Below are 19,102 nucleotides of genomic sequence, written 5' to 3'. Positions count from 1 at the left end.
ATCTTAAAAAACTATCTTGATATTTTTCCTTTGAAAATTTCCTTTCAATTGATTCTTGATTCACAGCCTCCAGTACGCCCTGGGCCCATAACCTGATAGAAATATTCTCAATATTCCAATATATCGCACAGACCAAAAAAACACGAATGCTATTTAAGAATAGTTTTTTCTATAAAAGTCTTTATTCAATATAATATAACGAATGGAAAAAACAGAATGACAACAAACTCAAAATACATTTTGTCATAATATAAAAGCAAAGGCTACTTGATGAACATGTTGCAAAGTAGTATTTCCAACAAGAAAAACATTAAATTGGTTTCCAAAAAAAAAAATAAATAATTAACAAATAATAATATACAAATATAATATAAAAGAAAGCCATATTAAAAAAGACTTACCAATTTATGACTAAACTATACGCTGAGATATAACAAAAAATTTCGAAATTCATCTGGAATTGAATATTAATTTTTTACATTGAATAATAAAAATTTCAATGTATTTTCATGTGAAAAAATACAGTTTATTTATTGATATATTTTATGAAGGAAGATTTCACTTTCGTGTAGACTTTGTTTACCTACAATCATTGTGGTTGTATTTTTCTAGTGTATATATTAGAGCTCTCCATTATAGACATTTCAAAGTGCCATCAACAATCCAACAACTGGCAAAAAGCTCGACAGCCGAAAGAATTACAGGTCAACACCAGTATTGGGTAGACATTAAAAAACACACATTATTCATACTACAAGCAGACATATGGGCGAACGCACAAATGTTACTCATGTACTAGAATATTTAGATTTGTTTTTCTTTGTGGGATCTCATTGTCTAACGACAATCAATTCAATGATTTATTGAGAATAAAACCCGAGTTAAATGCAGTTTCAAAATACCATATACATTTCAGACAAAACTCAAATAATGTCGGCACTAGTGATTCTTCCAGTAATACCGGTAATCAAAAATTTACTACTTGCAGTATTACCTAGGATTTAAAAATAATAACTTACGTGTGTAGACCAAAAGTGATTCATTTTATTAATACCAGTAATTAAAATCCTATCTTGATGTCCGGGTTCGAATCCTACTGAGTCCCTCCATTTTTTAAATTATTTTTTTATTCTTATTAAATATTTTAGAATTAATTGAAATGTCTTCATTCACAGAAATTATAGTGTCAATTAAAAAATTAATTGACAGTCAATTACAATATTAAGTGATCCAATTAAAAAATTAATTAATTGTGATTGATTTTTGTTTCAATTAAAAAATTTGTTAAATCAATTAAATTTTTAATTGAATATTTTTTAAAACTCAAGATTTTAATTGGAAAATTTTTCGTGAAATTTGTTTCTGTGCAGTGATTTTGCCGTTAATAGTAGCGAAAAGTAATGTCAAATAGCATTTCAGAAAAAAATGCAATGCGGTACCCATCTTGCAGATAGCTATTTCATCTGTAGTTCTTCATACAAAATTAAATGTATTCGATCATTTGAGATGCCCATGATATTAGCAAATTCCGCACTTTTATTCGTCGATCATTTAATACCATATCATGCAGACGACCCTTTCTTGTCGGCGGCGGCAGACACTAAATTTTTGCCTCCGGCGGCTTGACGGCTTAGCCGATAAAAAATTGTCTATTCGGCGGCGCAAAATTATCTGTTATAAAATCAATTTGAAGTTTTCCGAATTGTAATGAGATTAGTTGTACAACCAATCTTACAATCAAATTTACATTACATTCAAAATTTTTGAGCAAAATTTTTGTAAAACTATTATAGCAACTTGATACTAATTGATTGATGGTGGAAAGTTCAAAATTTTCGTAAAAACTATAACAAATATTATTAAATTTTTCTGATATAAATCAATATTTTAGATTAATTGGCGGCTAAATTTGAGTCGAGATGAGTCGGCATATTCGGCGGCGGCGTCGACTGCTAAAAACGGGTCGGCGACGCACAGTGGGGTTTTTTATGTCAAAAGTGGGAATTAATTCGAAGTAGCTTTCCCTGTTTATAGTTTTAACTTTTTTCGGCCAAATTCACTAAAAGACATAAAACCAATCAAATTTTAAATATTTTTTAGTCCACATTTTATTTGTTTTCCATTAGTTGATTTGCAACAAAAAAAGAGAATGAATATCTGCTTTTTGATCTGATTCTTAACAATTATTATCATCATCGTCAGTAAAATTACTATATGTATCGTTATCATCAACACTGGCATTTTGATCACCATCAAGATTTGACTCAAATATCAACATTTGAATTGCTTCCATAGGCAAATTGTGGGGTTTCTTTTCTTTTAATTTCTCATTTCTGATATAACTGGATCCGAAGTATGTTAATTAACAGTCTTTTAAATATCTCTTCATTTGACTTTTCCATAGAACATTTTCGCAAAAAATGCTCTCTAAAATTTTTAAAATCTTTGTTTCTAGCTTCTTGCGCTTCTTCCGACAACTGTCCAATTGGAAGTAAAGCGTGGTTAATTATTTCTGCTCCAAGTAATAAATATTTGTGAACAGTTGGGGACATATAGTACCAGGGGTTGAAAATGTATTTCCATTTAATTTCAAAATGTGCAAAAAAGTGCAGACAACTTTTTCATCTATGCTTTCAAAAGAGTTTATTGTTTTAGAAAAAATAAACTTTTTTACTTAATTTGGCTTTATTCACAACTATTTGTCGACATATTTCTCGAAATCCTCTAATTTAAAGACTTACGAGCGAACTAAAACTAAAAACTAAATTTCATATAATAACACAAGTCAAATATAAAAATAAAAAAACACAAAAATAATCTTATTAACCTGAGGATGAAGGTTCCATTATTATATTTTTAATTATCGCTTTAGAAAACACTCAAAACTAATTTTTAAGACACCAATAATTTACATTTATATCGCACGCAAGGAAAACGTAAAATAACTCCAACTTCAAACATATATAGTGACACAACGGTACTTGTCAAAGACACAATTTTTGCGCTAGTGATGTGGAATTTTGTGTACTTTTACCGACTATAAACATTTTTTCGGTTCTCCTAAATTTCATTTTTCAATTAATTCCCATTTTTGGTATCAAAAACCCCAATGTGCGACGGCTAAAATCGGCGGCGCTACTCGGCGGCTTCATTCTCTGATCATGCACTTTGGGTACAATTTCTGTTGTTGTTGCTATTTTTGGACGTCCACTACGTGGTTCATCTTCAATGCTTGTACGACCACATTTAAATTCAGCAACCCAATTTTTATACCCTGCTCCACACTGTGGAACAGGGTATTATAAGTTAGTGCATATTTTTGCAACACCCAGAAGTAGACGAGATAGACACATGGTGTCTTTGTCAAAAATGCTCAGGGTGGTCTTCTGAGTCGATATAACCATGTCCGTGATCAAAGTCTAGGTCGCAATTTAAGTCCAATCGCCTTCAAATTTGGCACATGTTTCTAATTTGGGTCGGAATAGAACCCTATTGATTTTGGAAGAAATCGGTTCAGATTTAGATATAGCTCCCATATATATCTTTCGCCCGATATGCACTAATATGGACCCAGCAGCCAGAGTTTTATACCGATTTGCTTGAAATTTTGTACAAACATAACACTTAGCCATATAGTCTAGTGTGCAAAATTTGATTGAAATCGGTTCAGATTTAGATATAGCTCCCATATATATCTTTCGCCCGATATGGACTTATATGGCCCCAGAAGCCAGAGTTTTACCCTAATTTGCTTAAAATTTTGAACAAGAAGAACAATTAGTACTATAGTCAAGTGTGCCAAATTTTATTGAAATCGGTTCAGATTTAGATATAGCTCCTATATATATTTTTCGCCCGATATGGACTAATATGGCCCCAGAAGCCAGAGTTTTACCCTAATTTGCTTAAAATTTTGAGCAAGAAGAACAATTAGTACTATAGTCAAGTGTGTCAAATTTTATTGAAATCGGTTCAGATTTAGATATAGCTCCTATAAATATTTTTCGCCCGATATGGACTAATACGGTCCCAGAAGCCAGAGTTTTACCCCAATTTGGTTGAAATTTTGCACTAGGAGTACAATTAGTAGTGTAGTCAAGTGTGCCAAATTTTATTGAAATCGGTTCAGATTTAGATATAGCTCCCATATATAGCTTTCGCCCGATTTACACTCATATGACCACAGAGGCCAATTTTTAACTCCGATTTAGTTGAAATTTAGCACAGGGAGTAGAATTAGCGTTGTAGCTATGCTTGCCAAATTTGGTTGAAATCGGTTCAGATTTAGATATAGCTCCCATATATATGTTTTTCTGATTTCTACAAAAATGGTCAAAATACCAACATTGTCCTTGTAAAAATGACTAATTTTCCTAAACTTCTAATACATATATAGGTCAATTTTTAACTCCGATTTAGTTGAAATTTAGCACAGGGAGTAGAATTAGCATTGTAGCTATGCGTGCCAAATTTGGTTGAAATCGGTTCAGATTTAGATATAGCTCCCATATATATGTTTTTCTGATTTCTACAAAAATGGTCAAAATACCAACATTTTCCTTGTAAAAATGACTCTAATTTTCCTAAACTTCTAATACATACATATCGAGCGATAAATCATAAATAAACTTTTGCGGAGTTTCTTTAAAATTGCTTCATATTTAAATGTTTCCCATATTTTTTTACTAACATTGTGTTCCAACCTAGTGCATTAGCCGACTTAAATTTTGAGTCTATAGATTTTGTAGAAGTCTATCAAATTCTGTCCAGATCGAGTGATATGTAAATGTATGTATTTGGGACAAACCTTTATATATAGCCCCCAACACATTTGACGGATGTGATATGGTATCGAAAATTTAGATCTACAAAGTGGTGCAGGGTATAATATAGTTGGCCCCGCCCGACTATTCGGCAGCGGCGTCGACTGCTAAAAACGGGTCGGCGACGGCTAAAATCGGCGGCGCGACTCGTCGGCTTCAATCTCTGATCATGCACTTTAGCTACAATTTCTGTTGTTGTTGCTGTTTTTGGACGTCCACTACGTGGTTCATCTTCAATGCTTGTACGACCACGTTTAAATTCAGCAACCCAATTTTTTACTGTTACATATGAAGGAGCACTTTCACCTAACACATTCATTATGAATTTCTTGTCCCGATAAAACTTTTTTATTTAAATATTTAATTACAGCACGCATTTCTAGTTTTCCCCTATAAACAAATTGCGGATGCGTCTTTTTTGAACACCTGTTTCTATATAAAGGAGTTGCCAGATCGAAACAAAATTTAACATGTGTTCATAACAGAGATGGTAGTTTCGAAAACACTTAACTTTTTTCTGTTTATACCGCGCTTTTTGTGCTAGGCTAAGAAGTTTCCGAACTGCCCTAGTGTGTTGGATTACAAAACAACAGGTCTGAGTTCGATTCCTCCTGGCATCATATACAGATTTTCAAAGTAAAAATTGCACTATATATAAACAGAGGGTGAGAAATAGGAAGAAAAAGACCGAGAATACGAAACTACCTTATAAGAGTGAAAAAAGTTATAAATAGATACGAGAGCAGCAACACGCTCGTTCTTTTTGTGTAGATTTATGGTAAAGTTATTATTTTTGAAAAGCTGGTATATATACAAAGAAGTTGTTACTTAATTTGGCGCAGGCATTCTTGTACTCATACCTGGTAATAGGAGTTTTTGCTAGGTGGGGTTACTATATTCGGGGTTTTCACCGAAACACTAAATTAGAAAATATATAAAAGGGCTATTTGCCCTATTTTCACCGAAAACGATATTTTTATTTATCATATAAATCGACAAATGAATTTCGTTCAGATTATTAGTATTCTTTTCATTCATTTTGGAAGAAAGTTTAACTGCCAATTAAAGCGTTCTAATACTACCTTATAAGAGTGAAAAAAGTTATAAATAGATACGAGAGCAGCAACACGCTCGTTCTTTTTGTGTAGATTTATGGTAAAGTTATTATTTTTGAAAAGCTGGTATTACTGCTGATATATATACAAAGAATTGTTACCTTATTTGGTAATAGCAGTTTTTGCTAGGTGGGGTTACTATATTCGGGGTTTTCACCGAAACACTAAATTAGAAAATATATAAAAGGGCTATTTGCCCTATTTTCACCGAAAACGATATTTTTATTTATCATATAATCGACAAATGAATTTCGTTCAGATTATTAGTATTTTTTTCATTCATTTTGGAAGAAAGTTTAACTGCCAATTAAAACGTTTGTATTTTTATGAAAAAGTGTCGTACATTTTACGAAACAGTTTCGTACTTTCTATGAAACATGTTCGTACTTTTTGTTAGAAAAAAATGTTATTATCCAAAGCGCAATTGGTTGCAGTAAGAAGTTTTAACATGTCATCACTACTTTAAACCTTATGTTTTTGAATTTGGAAACTTAAGTTGTCGTTGCCAAAATCTTTGGAACCGGGCAAAGACATTCAAATTTTTGCGCAGATGCACTATGGACGGAAATGAAAATTTGAGGCACAAATTATTTACAATCAATCAAGTATCTCCAAACATGGTATATCGATATTTGTTATTAAAATCAAATGTTACTAACAAAAAGGGAGTCAATCGATATAGGTCCCATATATATGTATCGCCCGATTTTCCCAAATTTGACTATGAAGCCTTATTATTAACCGATCTGTCTCAAATTTGGTAGAATTTAATCTTCTATCGTTCAGATTTAGATATAACTCCCATATACATGCATCGCCCAATTTTCCCAATTTTGACCATAGAATCCTTATTTTGGTTATCTTATGGCTTTCCCATTTCCTTTTAATATAACTATTTGTGTTTTAATTAATTTGCCTAACTCTTCGTTGGTTTTATGTGGTACTAGTTTTGCTAGCTTCGTTTTATGTAACATTTCGTTTGGTGATTAAAAGATGAAGAAAAATTTTTAATTTTATTTTATATTCGAAAAAGAAAAATTTTATTTCATTTCACAGCAGTAATGAATGTATTTCTATTACAAACATATAGTGTTATTTATGGCCTGTTCCTGAATATCGAACGAAAGCTTTCTCTCGTATTCCAAACGAAAGAATTGTTAATATTTCAATGAATTCTCAGGCCAAAAATTTAAAAATACTAATTTTTAATAATCAATGTATTCTCATACAACGAATCTTTCAAAAATAGAAAAACCCAAATTCATTCGAATTCGAGTGACTGCCTTTCTTTCGAACTAGTTTTCGTTCGATATACAGGAACAGGGCATTAATTGAACTTGTCTAAATGAAAGTGAATCCAAAGTAATTACGTGTCCGCAAATTATTAGTTTCATTGAAGTGCTCTAAACCACACATTTTGGTTTTTTGGTCTCACGTTAACAAAGCGGACTGACCATGTGAAGAACAATGATTTTCTAAATTTATCCCGCAAACACTAAGCGATTGGCATTACGTCTTGTTAATGGTCATTGCGAACGCAAGGCGAACTGGAAATTGCAATCGTTTGAAGTCAAACGGAAGATCGGTTGGAATCATTGGTATTCGAGGAATACATACATTTTCACCTGCGTACTTTCCGTTAATAATGGTAGCCTAAATCAAATTCGGCATAAGTTTTTTTTTACCGAAAGTCGAATTCCGTTGCAAAGTCGCGGTGGATTCAAATTACGCAATATCATAATAATCATACCAACTTTGAGTTGGTACGGTTATTATCCTATTAAATCCAGAGAGTTCAAAAAACTCCATTGGATAATTTACAACATCATCTAGATTTGTTACGAAATCAACGGATTTGTATGTTACCAAATCGCTAGCAATATTTGATTGAATGGTGAAATTCAGTGCGTGTACATCAGTATTTTTTGCGGCAAGAATTGCTCGTTGACTTAACCAAGCATAATGGTGATAATTCTCACTAATATTTGGGAAAACATTTTCAATAAGAGCTAATTGAGAGTCTACAAATTGGCAAAAGTCGTTGGTAAGAATAATTAAACCAATTTTTGCATCAACTGGGACTTTTCCATTTCCAACAGCTAACAATTGTTTGGAAAATTGTGCAGCACTTTGATCATTCTGAAGTGGAACTCTCATATTAGTCATTCATTTTCAATGAGAGCTAATTGAGAGTCTACAAATTGGCAAAAGTCGTTGGTAAGAAAAATTAAACAAGTTATCGCATCAACTGGGACTTTTCCATTTCCAACAGCTAACAATTGTTTGGAAAATTGTGCAGCACTTTGATCATTCTGCAGTTGAACTCTCATATTAGTCATTCCATAAAGGTGATGCCTTCAGCCAAGCATTCAATTCATCTGCAGGCGTTCCACGGGGAATTACTGGCAACGTATGCCTGAAATCGCCTGCCAAAGATGTTGTTACTTCGCCGAAGATCCTTCAGTGTGAAGTTAAGTGCTTCAAGTGATTTCTTATGTGCCATTGTGCACTCATCCCAAACAATGAGCTTGCATTGCATCAACAATTTTCCCATTGCACTGGATCGGGAAGTATTGCATGTTGGAGTAACAGTTGTGTTTAAATTGAATTGCAACTTAAGCGAAGAATTTTCAGTACGAACGCCATGTAGAAGAGTCGCCGCCAAAGCTATGTCACATCTTGATCGAATTGTGGCCAAAATCAATGAAATGACAAACATTTTCCCTGTTCCTCCAGGTGCGTCCACCATCACCAGTATTATTGTCTACCGCTTGCATTATTGTTTCGTATACATGTTTTTGCTGTTCATTCAGCAACGGCACATTATTTCGAACGAATTCCTGCAATGTATCAACATTGTATTGCAGCTCTCGATTTAATTCTTGGTTGAATGCATCGGTCGATTTGGCGCAATCGTTCCTACTTCAATCAGTAGCTTGTTTGCAATAGTTAAGCATTGATCCTCAATCAGAATCAATCCTTCATTGTAGATTTCATCGGTTATTTGGATATCAGGATTATTCTTTTGAAGGCGCGTGTGATACAAAATATCTTCACATATGCCGTCTTTGTATTTGTTCCATAACTGAATTGGTTATGAAGGAAAACTTGTGGTAATGATAATTGTGAAAAGCGTTCGTATTTGGTACGCATTTGCTGAAATAACTGAATCCGCAAGTGTTAAAACCAAATGAGAATCGTTCTCCAGCAAACACATTAGTTAGCATGCTTCTCAATATGTTTGACATTGGTTCACAGTCTTCAAATGTGCGAAAGATTTTGGTCCACTAACATTTACCAACAGCAGTCGCAAATAAACACGTTCATCATTTCTAGGATGAACAGTATACATGCGACCTAGTACGTCAGTGGAAAACACATATGGCCAATCTGGAACTGGGGTTCCTTGTTTGCGTCGTTGGAATTTCTTTGTTGATTGATTCCAAGTGTTGTACACAGCCATGCCAATTCCTTTTGTGACATACTTGCACAAATATTTGATTGATTTAGCCAAATGACAACTCTCAACGTTTGTATTCGTGATAGAAGCGGGCAATATGGTACAATGAATTCATTTCCGATCTCAATATCTTGATTTTTGACGTTAACTTTGATAGTTCGACCATTATTTTCTTTTGAACGCCGACGATAGACTGGATATCCATCGTTCCCGGACCTGTTCCAGCAACTAACGGTCGCGGATATCGTTTTGTGCACTTTCCATCAGCCATGCAAGGCGATAATGGATTTAATGCACCGCACGGTCCATGCACCATCTGTGTTGCCACAATGTCGAGTAGATGGGGATCAGTGACTGAATTATTAACTGTGGGTGCATTGAATCTTCGCACATGTTCACCTATTGGGGTACAATCCGCTGTTATGACAAATTTGTTCGTATCCGTTGGCATTCGTTCCAAAGCTGTTGTAAACATATTAACGACAGCATTATTAGCGTGAAAAAATGTTTGCAATTGTGCAATAATTCGTCTCTTTAACTGTTGTGTTCCCTGTATATTGCACCACACATTTAGCTGATCCACAATCGATGAAATTAAATAAATTAGCAGAATTGGTGAAATTTGCAAACAGTCATTTATTTATTTTTAAAATTTATTTATTTAACCCATTTTACGACCAAGCCGAAATGCCCATATACGGTTACAGAGATACTCATCATAAAAAAATACATTAAATTTACTTAAAAAAACAAAAATAATTAGGAGTACAATCAAGGACTGAAAAAACTTGACATATAGTTACACCTTAATACTCAGTATATATTTTACTACTATATGTAGACTACGTTACAAAAACAATTTGATATATGAATATAAAAAATTTAGGAATTGATTACTATTCTCATTTATTGAAGAAATACAGTGTAACTTCTGATCGTGTGGTGTATACGTACCCATCGAGAGCTCTTTCAATTTAAAGCATTCACGGAGCCCTTATTTTGGAGGCAATACTCATACGTTTAGGTCTTATAACATAATCCCTTTTGCAAGTCCTCTTACTGCTTTACAAAAAATGTTGATACTCATTCGTCAACGATTGCTTAAACAAGACCTTAAAAAAGGTCGTTGTTTGTCAAGATGGCTATCCCTTTTCTCATAGCATACTTGTCGAAGCTTTTTGAAATAACTTATTTGAGCGTGAGTCAATTCATAAGTTTTTCGACAACGAGACGAAACAAATGTAAATGTTAAGACGAAGACGATTTGATAAAATAGGTTAAAGATATCATAAGAAAAGGTGGTAATTGTATTAGTAAAAATAAGTATTAATAGTAAATTTAAGTTTTTCTAATAAAATAAAAAATTTATGTATGAAGTTTATGATAGGTCTTACACAGATAAAAATAAGTTTGAGAACCAATAACTTTTGTTGGAAAACCAATAACAAAATTTGTTAATTTTCCTGCAACAAACTAATTTGTACTTTTAATAACCATTATTACAAAACGGTTGTTACCAATCGTTACCATCAGAAGGCAACAAATAATTTGTGTTCTCAATAACATAATTTGTAAGTAATTTGTTGAGCATCCAACAGTACAAAATATTTGTTGTTGAACGTTACGTTTAATCCTTAACAAATATTTTTGAATTTGAACGAAAAAAATTGTATGTGGTTTGTTGGAGTCTATCAATGACCTGCAACAAATTTATTGGTGTATTGACAAAAAATTAAATTGAAATTAAAATTGAGAGAATTATGCTATGAATTGCACCCAAATTGCAAAAAAGAATTGCACCCAAATTGCAAAAAATGGAAATATTTTGGAAATATTTTGTTAAGTACACAACAAAAATACAAGACTGGTTACGCGCCCATCGCCTAGAATATGTACGAAAGCTAAAAGAAATATGCGAAGAATACCGTTAGAACAAAATGAGTATGAGCACACACAAAAAAAAAATTTTCTGATTCAATCACGAAATTAATTGATCCAATTAATTTTTTAATTGAAATGTCTTCAATCACAGAAATGATAGTATCAATTAAAAAATTAATTGACAGTGAATTAAAAAATTAATGGATCCAATTAAAAACTTATTTGATACTATTAATTTGTGTGATTGATTTTTATTTCATTTAAAAAATTTGTTGAATCAATTAAATTTTTAATTGAATATTTTTTAAATCTCAATTAAGATTTTAATTGGAAAAATTTTCGTAATTTTTTTTTTCTATGTGTATTCAAGGATGTGTTGAAGAAAATGGCTTGAATCGGGATCACTTTCATCGAACAATAATTTCAGTGGCTGTGGTGGTGTAAGTAATGGATCCAGTTTGACTTTTCCACTTGCGCAGCACAATCCAGCCGTTTCTCTTTTGAACTTTAACGCATTGCAATATCGGCACATAGTCGTCTTTGGTCCAATATCTAAATTTTCATCTTCACTGTAGTTCGCAGTGGGATCATATTGGAATGCCAAGAGATTGTATGATGCCAACGATCTTCGTGTGCTCACGCGTTGTTTCAATCTGGCATTTGCTCTTATTATATTTAGTCTTTCTTCCCTTAAATTCTGTGAATACACTTGTTGCTGGCTTGTATGTCTTGTGCGGCTTCCGGTGTTCGCCCCAAAGGCATTTTGGTCTATGTACAGAGTGGTGAAGTTAACTTCAAATGCACGATCCACATAATTTACACAGTTCAACTTACTACCTTAAGCCTAGTACTAAGATCACGTTTTCGCACGAAAAACTGTTATACTTCATATAAAAAACGTTAGCGCGGAATAAATGCGAAATCTTTGTTTTGAGCATTTTCAGACACATATTTATACAACCCTGGATTTTTCGCACGAAAAAATAGGCAGGCATATTATTTCGCATAAATAAGTTAACATCCCTGGGTTTGAAACCCTATTTACGGAGATAGATGAAGATATTCGTTTTCCGCAGAAACGAACTTAGTACTAAGCATTAAAGACAAATGTCTGCTGTTTAAATTTACTAAAAATTTGCACAATACACGTAATTGATTTGATGATTTCCAATTAAAATCCAATTGAAACGATTAAGTTATTTTTTAATATTTTTTCATAATTTCACAGTGTACACAATGCCGGTTTGCAACATGAATATTTGTCACATCATTTTTGCAACTTCTTAAATCTTTCGCAATATAAAAATATTTTTTATTGAATGACAATTCATTTGAAAAAATTGAATGACAATTCATGTGAAAAAATAAAATTAATAAAATTAAAAATAAAAAGCAACTGCGATGAATTCAAGTTATAATTTTTTTAATGTGCGCTGTATGTAAAAAGAGATTTTCACGCTTTTCCGTTGAAACTTTTCTTGAATTTTCTATATCTATAAACCTCATAGAGCCCGAGACCTTCCCAACGAATGCAAAACCGTGAAAATCGGTTCGTGCCTTCGGGATTTGCATCAAAGATGGCGCTGTATGCAATTTCTGAGCTATAAACCTCACGGAGTCCGAGACCTTTCCAAAGAATGCAAAACCGTGGAAAGCGGTTCGTGAGTTCCGGAGATGTGTCCGAGATGGCGCTATATAAAAAAAGATTTTCACGCTTTTCCGTTGAAACTTTTGTTGAATTTTCTGTGCTATAAATCTTACCGCGAGAGACCTTTTCAACCAATGCAAAACCAAGGAAATAGGTTTGTGCGTTCTGGAGTTGCGTCAGGAAGGAAAACCCCACTTATGTTTATATATTAGAAGATTTTAGTTTTCCAGAAAGTAACGACAGCATTTGTATCTGTTTTGCTTTTCAACCAAAATGGAAATAATTCGTTATTTTTATCTTCACTATTTCTAGAAAAATTAGATTTATTTTTGAATGGGGAAGTATGGGCAGACGAATTTTACAACACGTAAAAGTATTCTTCCTCACGAAAAATAACAAACAAATGCCCACATTCATAATAATTTACTGACAGTTATCGAAGGAATTTGTGCGGTAATAGATTACGTTAACTTTTATGAATATGGAGGATATGGTTCCATTAACAACTCTAGTTCTATTCCATGAAATTTTACATTTGTACTAAATTAAAAAAAAAATATATTTTTAAAGTGTGTACAACATTTTGAACTACTTATCTCTTCTCCTAAGGCCGGTACTATGTTCATTTTTGCGAAAATTTTTATAAAAATCATTATTTCGCGGTGTTTATTATGCGTCTTACAGACTATAAGTTTTTCCGGACGGAATGTCTGTGTTTGTAAAGAATCTTATGCGCCTTGCAGTCTATAAGTTTATCCAGACGACAATGGTCGTGTCGAACATATCCCATATATTGGCCACATTATAAGTTAAGTCCGAAGGCATAATCGATGCTGCTGAATGTTTATGGGATCGATAACACATTTACCGATTATTTAGTCATCAACGAATTGTCGTATCCAGCGGTGCCAACTCTGACGATTTTTCGTCATTTTGACGATTTTTGATGGTAAATTTGGCCTCTGACGATTTGACGATGATTTTAAACAACCTAGTTATGAGATGACTTTTTTTTAAAATGCTCGACTCAAGTGTTTCCTTTTAAAGTTTTCAGTTTTCAAGCTGAAAACCAGCTTTTTTTCACGGTTACTTTTTTCAATCAATTAATTTCGAAATATTAAATGGTTCGCAATCAATACATTGGATCTTTCCATCCATAATTTGAAGAGACTTGATAAAAATGTTATCGTCTTCATATATATTTTTGCACTTTTAATTTAGTGTTTTGGTGAAAAACTCGAACATAGTACTCACCTTAAGGGTTTTTATGTCGATTTGACGATTTTTCAAAGTGATGTAGTTATAAGTCGACGACAATTTATATGTAGCCGTCTCCAATGTAGAAAGAAATTTCCAAGCAATCAATATAAATAAACCTAAAATTCGGAATCCCTTTGAAACTTAAACATTGCAAGGTATTCATTTGTCTAAAAACTATTTAAAGCTAAATATTTCTGATAGCTATGAAGCCAGTTTAGTTAAAGTCACCTTATTTATTTATTCATTACCGATAATAGTAATAATAATAAAAATTATACATGAGCAAATTTAAAATCGCTTGGAGAATAGGACATTTTTCTGTCTAAATCGTCGTTTAATAAACCATGACTTAATTAAGATTTTAACGGCATTATTCATGTAACTAAAATGAATTAAACCCTTTTTTATATTACAGCTTTATTGTGTATACAATATATGTATACCTCAGATGTTTGAATAAAACTTTTATTTTGTTTCTAAATCTTTTTTTCAGATGTTTTATAGGTGACGATTTTTGACGAATTCTTTGGGATGAATTGACGATTTTGACGAAAAATATTTTTAAAATTGACGATTTTCAGCCAAAAATAGTAGGCACCACTGGTCGTATCGATTTGATTTCCGTCCTTAGTGCCACGTAGCATTAAAGGCACCTTATACGGTCGGATAAACCCTGCGACACAACACGTTGCGGCTACAAATCCGCTAGTATAAAGTCATGTTCGCGTGTTGCGGGGACGTGTTGGCATAAAATCAAAACAAATTTGATTTTTTCCGGTTGGAAGGCACAAATTTTCACGTGTAAGGGGATGTTCGCCAAACATTAGCAAAAACAAATTTATTTTCATAATTAGAACAAGCATTTCTGCAATGAAATTAATGAGGGATCGCTAAATCAGCTTGGAATTTTTATAGTTTCTTCCATTTTTACTAAAAAATGGCTTTACACCTAACTTTTCGTCCATCTTCATTGTTTGTGTTTATGCTTCTTCTTATTTCTTCATGTTGTTATCATAATTGTTCGTGCAGTGTGAGGGAAAAACTTGAACGAACACACAACAAATATGCGAACCTCTGCCGTAGTGTTTATCCGACCGTCTAAGGTCCGCTTTATACATTACATTACATTATGTTTACATATTTTACATTTTTAAAAGGGTTTCATGTGGAAAAAATATATGTACGTCTTTGTCGCACTTATGATCCGTCCATACCCCAGGTGCAAATGTACTGACATGTTGGAAATGAAAATGTAAGCAGTGCCGAATGAATAATAACCAACCAACTCAGATTCTTATATGAAATTATAACATCGAGTGGATGATGACGATGTGTGTAACAAATGAACATGAGATTTAGACCTCTTGGCAAAGTGCCAAGAAGATGAAAGAAAGAGGAAAGTGGATGCGAAACAGGTACCTTGTAATCGCATCACATTAGAGGCGGAAATAAAGTAATTCCGACAAAAGTGTTGTAAGTCAGACCACCACATGACGGTTTCACATTTGGGAGACAAATATAAAGAACATACTCTTCATTAAATCAATAACACTAGTTTACACTGAAAATTTACATTTGGTCAGAGGTGACTTTTCTTATGTATTTTGATCTGCTGATTTTGAAAAGGAAGGTTAAACATTTTTTGAGATATCCCGTTATTTTTAGTTGTTCGCCCTTTTTCACTAAAGAAATCATATCTCGAGCTAAAAATATCCGATTATATCTTTGTTGGTCTTGAATGCATGGTATTGATATGACGAACTCTTTGCCGCCAGAAAATTATAAAACAATGAAAACACATCTGCTTTCTCTTGATGTTCGTAAAGAAATATAAGAAATAAGATCAACTAGAAGAAAATCAACCGAAAAATGGAATTGTTATAAGGAATTTAGTGAACACTCACACAACAATTCAGATTTGGTTTATTATTGTTGAATTATCCGAATTTAGTTAGATAAACGAAACGATCGTCCATAAAACCATCATGAAGCCATCCAACAATTTTGCAAATAAATTTGACAAACATAATTTTCCTCTATTGGTTAAGCTACTCTTGTAGTTTAATCAACGTTTGGTTTTAAGCTGAAATCAAACTGGGGCTTATATTGACCATAACCCTTGTATGCAAGGCGGGCATGCTAACAATTACATCACTATGGCTAGTGCCATAAAGTGATCACCGAAGGCTTTTTGAAACATTCTGAACGTTTCGATGAAAGAATTTCAAAATACAAAAAAGAATATTGGTTTTTATATCAAATCGTTATAGAAAGCGCTTCATTTTTAAGTCTGTCGTTTAAAGGTTGAGTTACACGGTTTATACACCCAAAAAATTTTGTTATTTATAATACCAAAAATGATTGCTAAAACATCGGGCTTTGTTTGCCGAAAAAGGGACAGCAGTATCATCCCTGCCAACATTTTTTGAATTTGACGGCACTTCTGAGAATCTACACCACGTCGGAAAACATCGTATACGACGTCCAAAACTCGTCGGAAAAGCGCCGTCACTATTGAGAAGTTGTACCACGCCAAGTTACTACAAAAAAGTTTCGCATGAGTGCAATTATTAGGTGCTTTTTTTGATAAATTTAGAATGACGCCAATAAGAGCCCCTTCAAACAATCAGAAAAAGTTAATTTTAATATAGTTGTAAAAGAATCATTGTGGTCAAGTAAATACGATTGTTTAGATGTTTATTAATTTGATTAAACATTTATAAATTCTTATAAATATAACATTTATACCACTATCACATCACAGTTAACATAATGCATTAATAATATAATGATGTTGAGTTACATATTGCAGTATCTATCAGCCAGTATTTTTATTCTCAATAGAGGCAGCGTGTTTGGAAAAATATCTGAAAAACAATCACTTTATTCCATTTGGAAAGTCAAAAATGGTTCACCAATATACCTTTCACAATTTTAAGGAGAGTAACAATGTTTTCAGCACTTCATTTCCCTTTTTATTTAAATAAGTTATAATAAGCTAGTTGCCAAGACAATCTGTAATGAAACGTAAAAAAAAACAATTCGTAATTACACTAGTTTACACTAAAATTTACATTTGATGAGAGTTTGCTTTTTATGTGTTTTCATCTCCAGAATTCGAAAATAGAGGATACAAATTTGTTAATAAAGCAGTTTCTGAGATATCCTTATATTTTTAAAAGGATATCTCAGAAACATGACATAACAAAAATTTTATTTTGTAAACTATTTTTATTTATAGGAATTATGTTGAACGATGTCATCAAAGTTGACCAATAGGTGCTTTTAGCAAAAAATTAAATTGATTCGTACTAAAAGCATACATTATTCTCTTAAGGCCTTGGCATTTTTTCGCTAAAATAGCAACGTTGTAATGTTGTCCTGGTTTTAATACTCACATTTAAGGAGAACTTTGCCAATTGTGATACATTCGGGTACAGTTCAGGTTAGCTATAGTGGCAGACCGTTATTTCAGGTTCCCTTTGACTATTTACTCCATTATGATACAGCAATGTTGAACTTCTTTCTTGTCACTGAGTGCCACCCGATTCCATGCAGGAAGCTCAAAGACAAGGAATCTCTTTTTTATAGCCGAGCCCGAACATCATTTCCCATTGCGATGAAGATTTCAGAGTAGTTTTGAAACACTCAGAAATGTCACCAGCATTACAGAGGGAGTAATCCACCAATCCACTGTTGCAAAACTTTATGGTGTTTGGCCGAAACTAGGATTGAATCCATAACCGTTTGTCTGCACAGCGGGTATGAACCATTGTACGACGGTTGCTCCCATATATCAATGTATAATAGTAATTTTCCAATCTAAAAATTATTAAAACAAATTATTAAAAACAAAAGGACTTTAAAAGGAATACAATATTATACAATACAATACTTACCCAATATAATAAAAAAAAATTGGAAAATATATTCCAAAACAACACAAAATAATTTTTCCATTTTCCCGGCTTGTCCCGTGTTTTCGTTTAAAAGTGATGCTTTGACGGCGCTGGCGTTTGACATATCGACGTTGACATTTGTCAAAACCAACAATAGGTCTGTTCGCGTACTTTTCTAGCAATAATTATCCAACAAAAACTAGCAAGAGGGTAAAAGTGGGAGAGATTTTATTTTTTTTAATGGAAACATAGCTGCGCAGCTCCCATTGTATTCGCGATTCAATAACATATGGAGGAGGTAAAAATAATTCTTGCTGTCGCAGAATCCGGATTTTCATCGGAAAATCATCTTGACAAATGAGGCTCATTTATACCTCCCCGTGTAAAAATTGAGAGATCTAATCATGTCTAATAATATCAAAGTATATCAATCTTTATATGTTGTGACAGTTTCAAGAAACCCTTTTAAATATCACTTTGAGGATGAAGTTGTGGTAGTCCAGGAAAAGATTAAAAGGAGACAGTGAAGCAACGTAAAGATTTGTGAACAGGCCATATCCGAAGTTGGGATAGAAGGAAGTATTATCCAATATCAAAAAGAATAAAAATTTGGAGATGATTTGCATTGTGAACCGGATACATTCCCGTGCAATTATTCATAGTATGGTATTTGGGGCTTCGCACAAACCATTCAATATAGCGTTGGTTTAAATTATTGGGTACGAGATGCAAATTTTGGTAGGTGTATGCCTTATTTGCAAATATATCTTTAAATAAACTGATAATTCTTCTGTATATTTTATAATTTTCAGAGTTTTCATTCCGAGCAGCCAAATGAAGGAATTGCGAGACTCATTTGAAGAACTGTTTGGAGAGAGCAATGTACTAATGCCTTGGGAAATTTACATGCCAGAGCCCTTGGTGGCTATGTATATATATTTATACCCTTCACCACTACTGTGGTACAGGGTATAATAAGTTTGTGCATTTGTATGTAACGCCAAGAAGGAAAAGTC

General features: G+C 33.0%; 1 protein-coding gene, 1 long non-coding RNA gene and 1 pseudogene across 7 annotated transcripts in view; 1 reads left to right on the top strand and 2 right to left on the bottom strand.

The window, feature by feature from the left end:
- Window positions 1-19,102, top strand: part of jus (EB domain-containing julius seizure protein) — a 140,904-nt gene that overhangs the window by 60,173 nt on the left and 61,629 nt on the right. The gene's annotated exons all lie outside the window — the stretch shown is intronic.
- Window positions 8,611-9,401, bottom strand: LOC142236854 (uncharacterized; annotated as a pseudogene).
- LOC142219831 (uncharacterized) lies at window positions 16,859-18,081 on the bottom strand. The gene is made up of 3 exons (XR_012717797.1): window positions 17,586-18,081; window positions 17,111-17,202; window positions 16,859-17,054 (listed from the first exon to the last, which is right to left on the bottom strand). It is a non-coding gene; the product is annotated as an uncharacterized LOC142219831 (long non-coding RNA).

This window comes from Haematobia irritans, chromosome 1 (assembly GCF_050003625.1).
Source record: "Haematobia irritans isolate KBUSLIRL chromosome 1, ASM5000362v1, whole genome shotgun sequence".
Lineage (NCBI taxonomy): Eukaryota > Metazoa > Arthropoda > Insecta > Diptera > Muscidae > Haematobia > Haematobia irritans.
The sequence above is the reverse complement of the archived record's forward strand: the minus strand, read 5'-3'. Positions and strand labels throughout refer to the sequence as shown.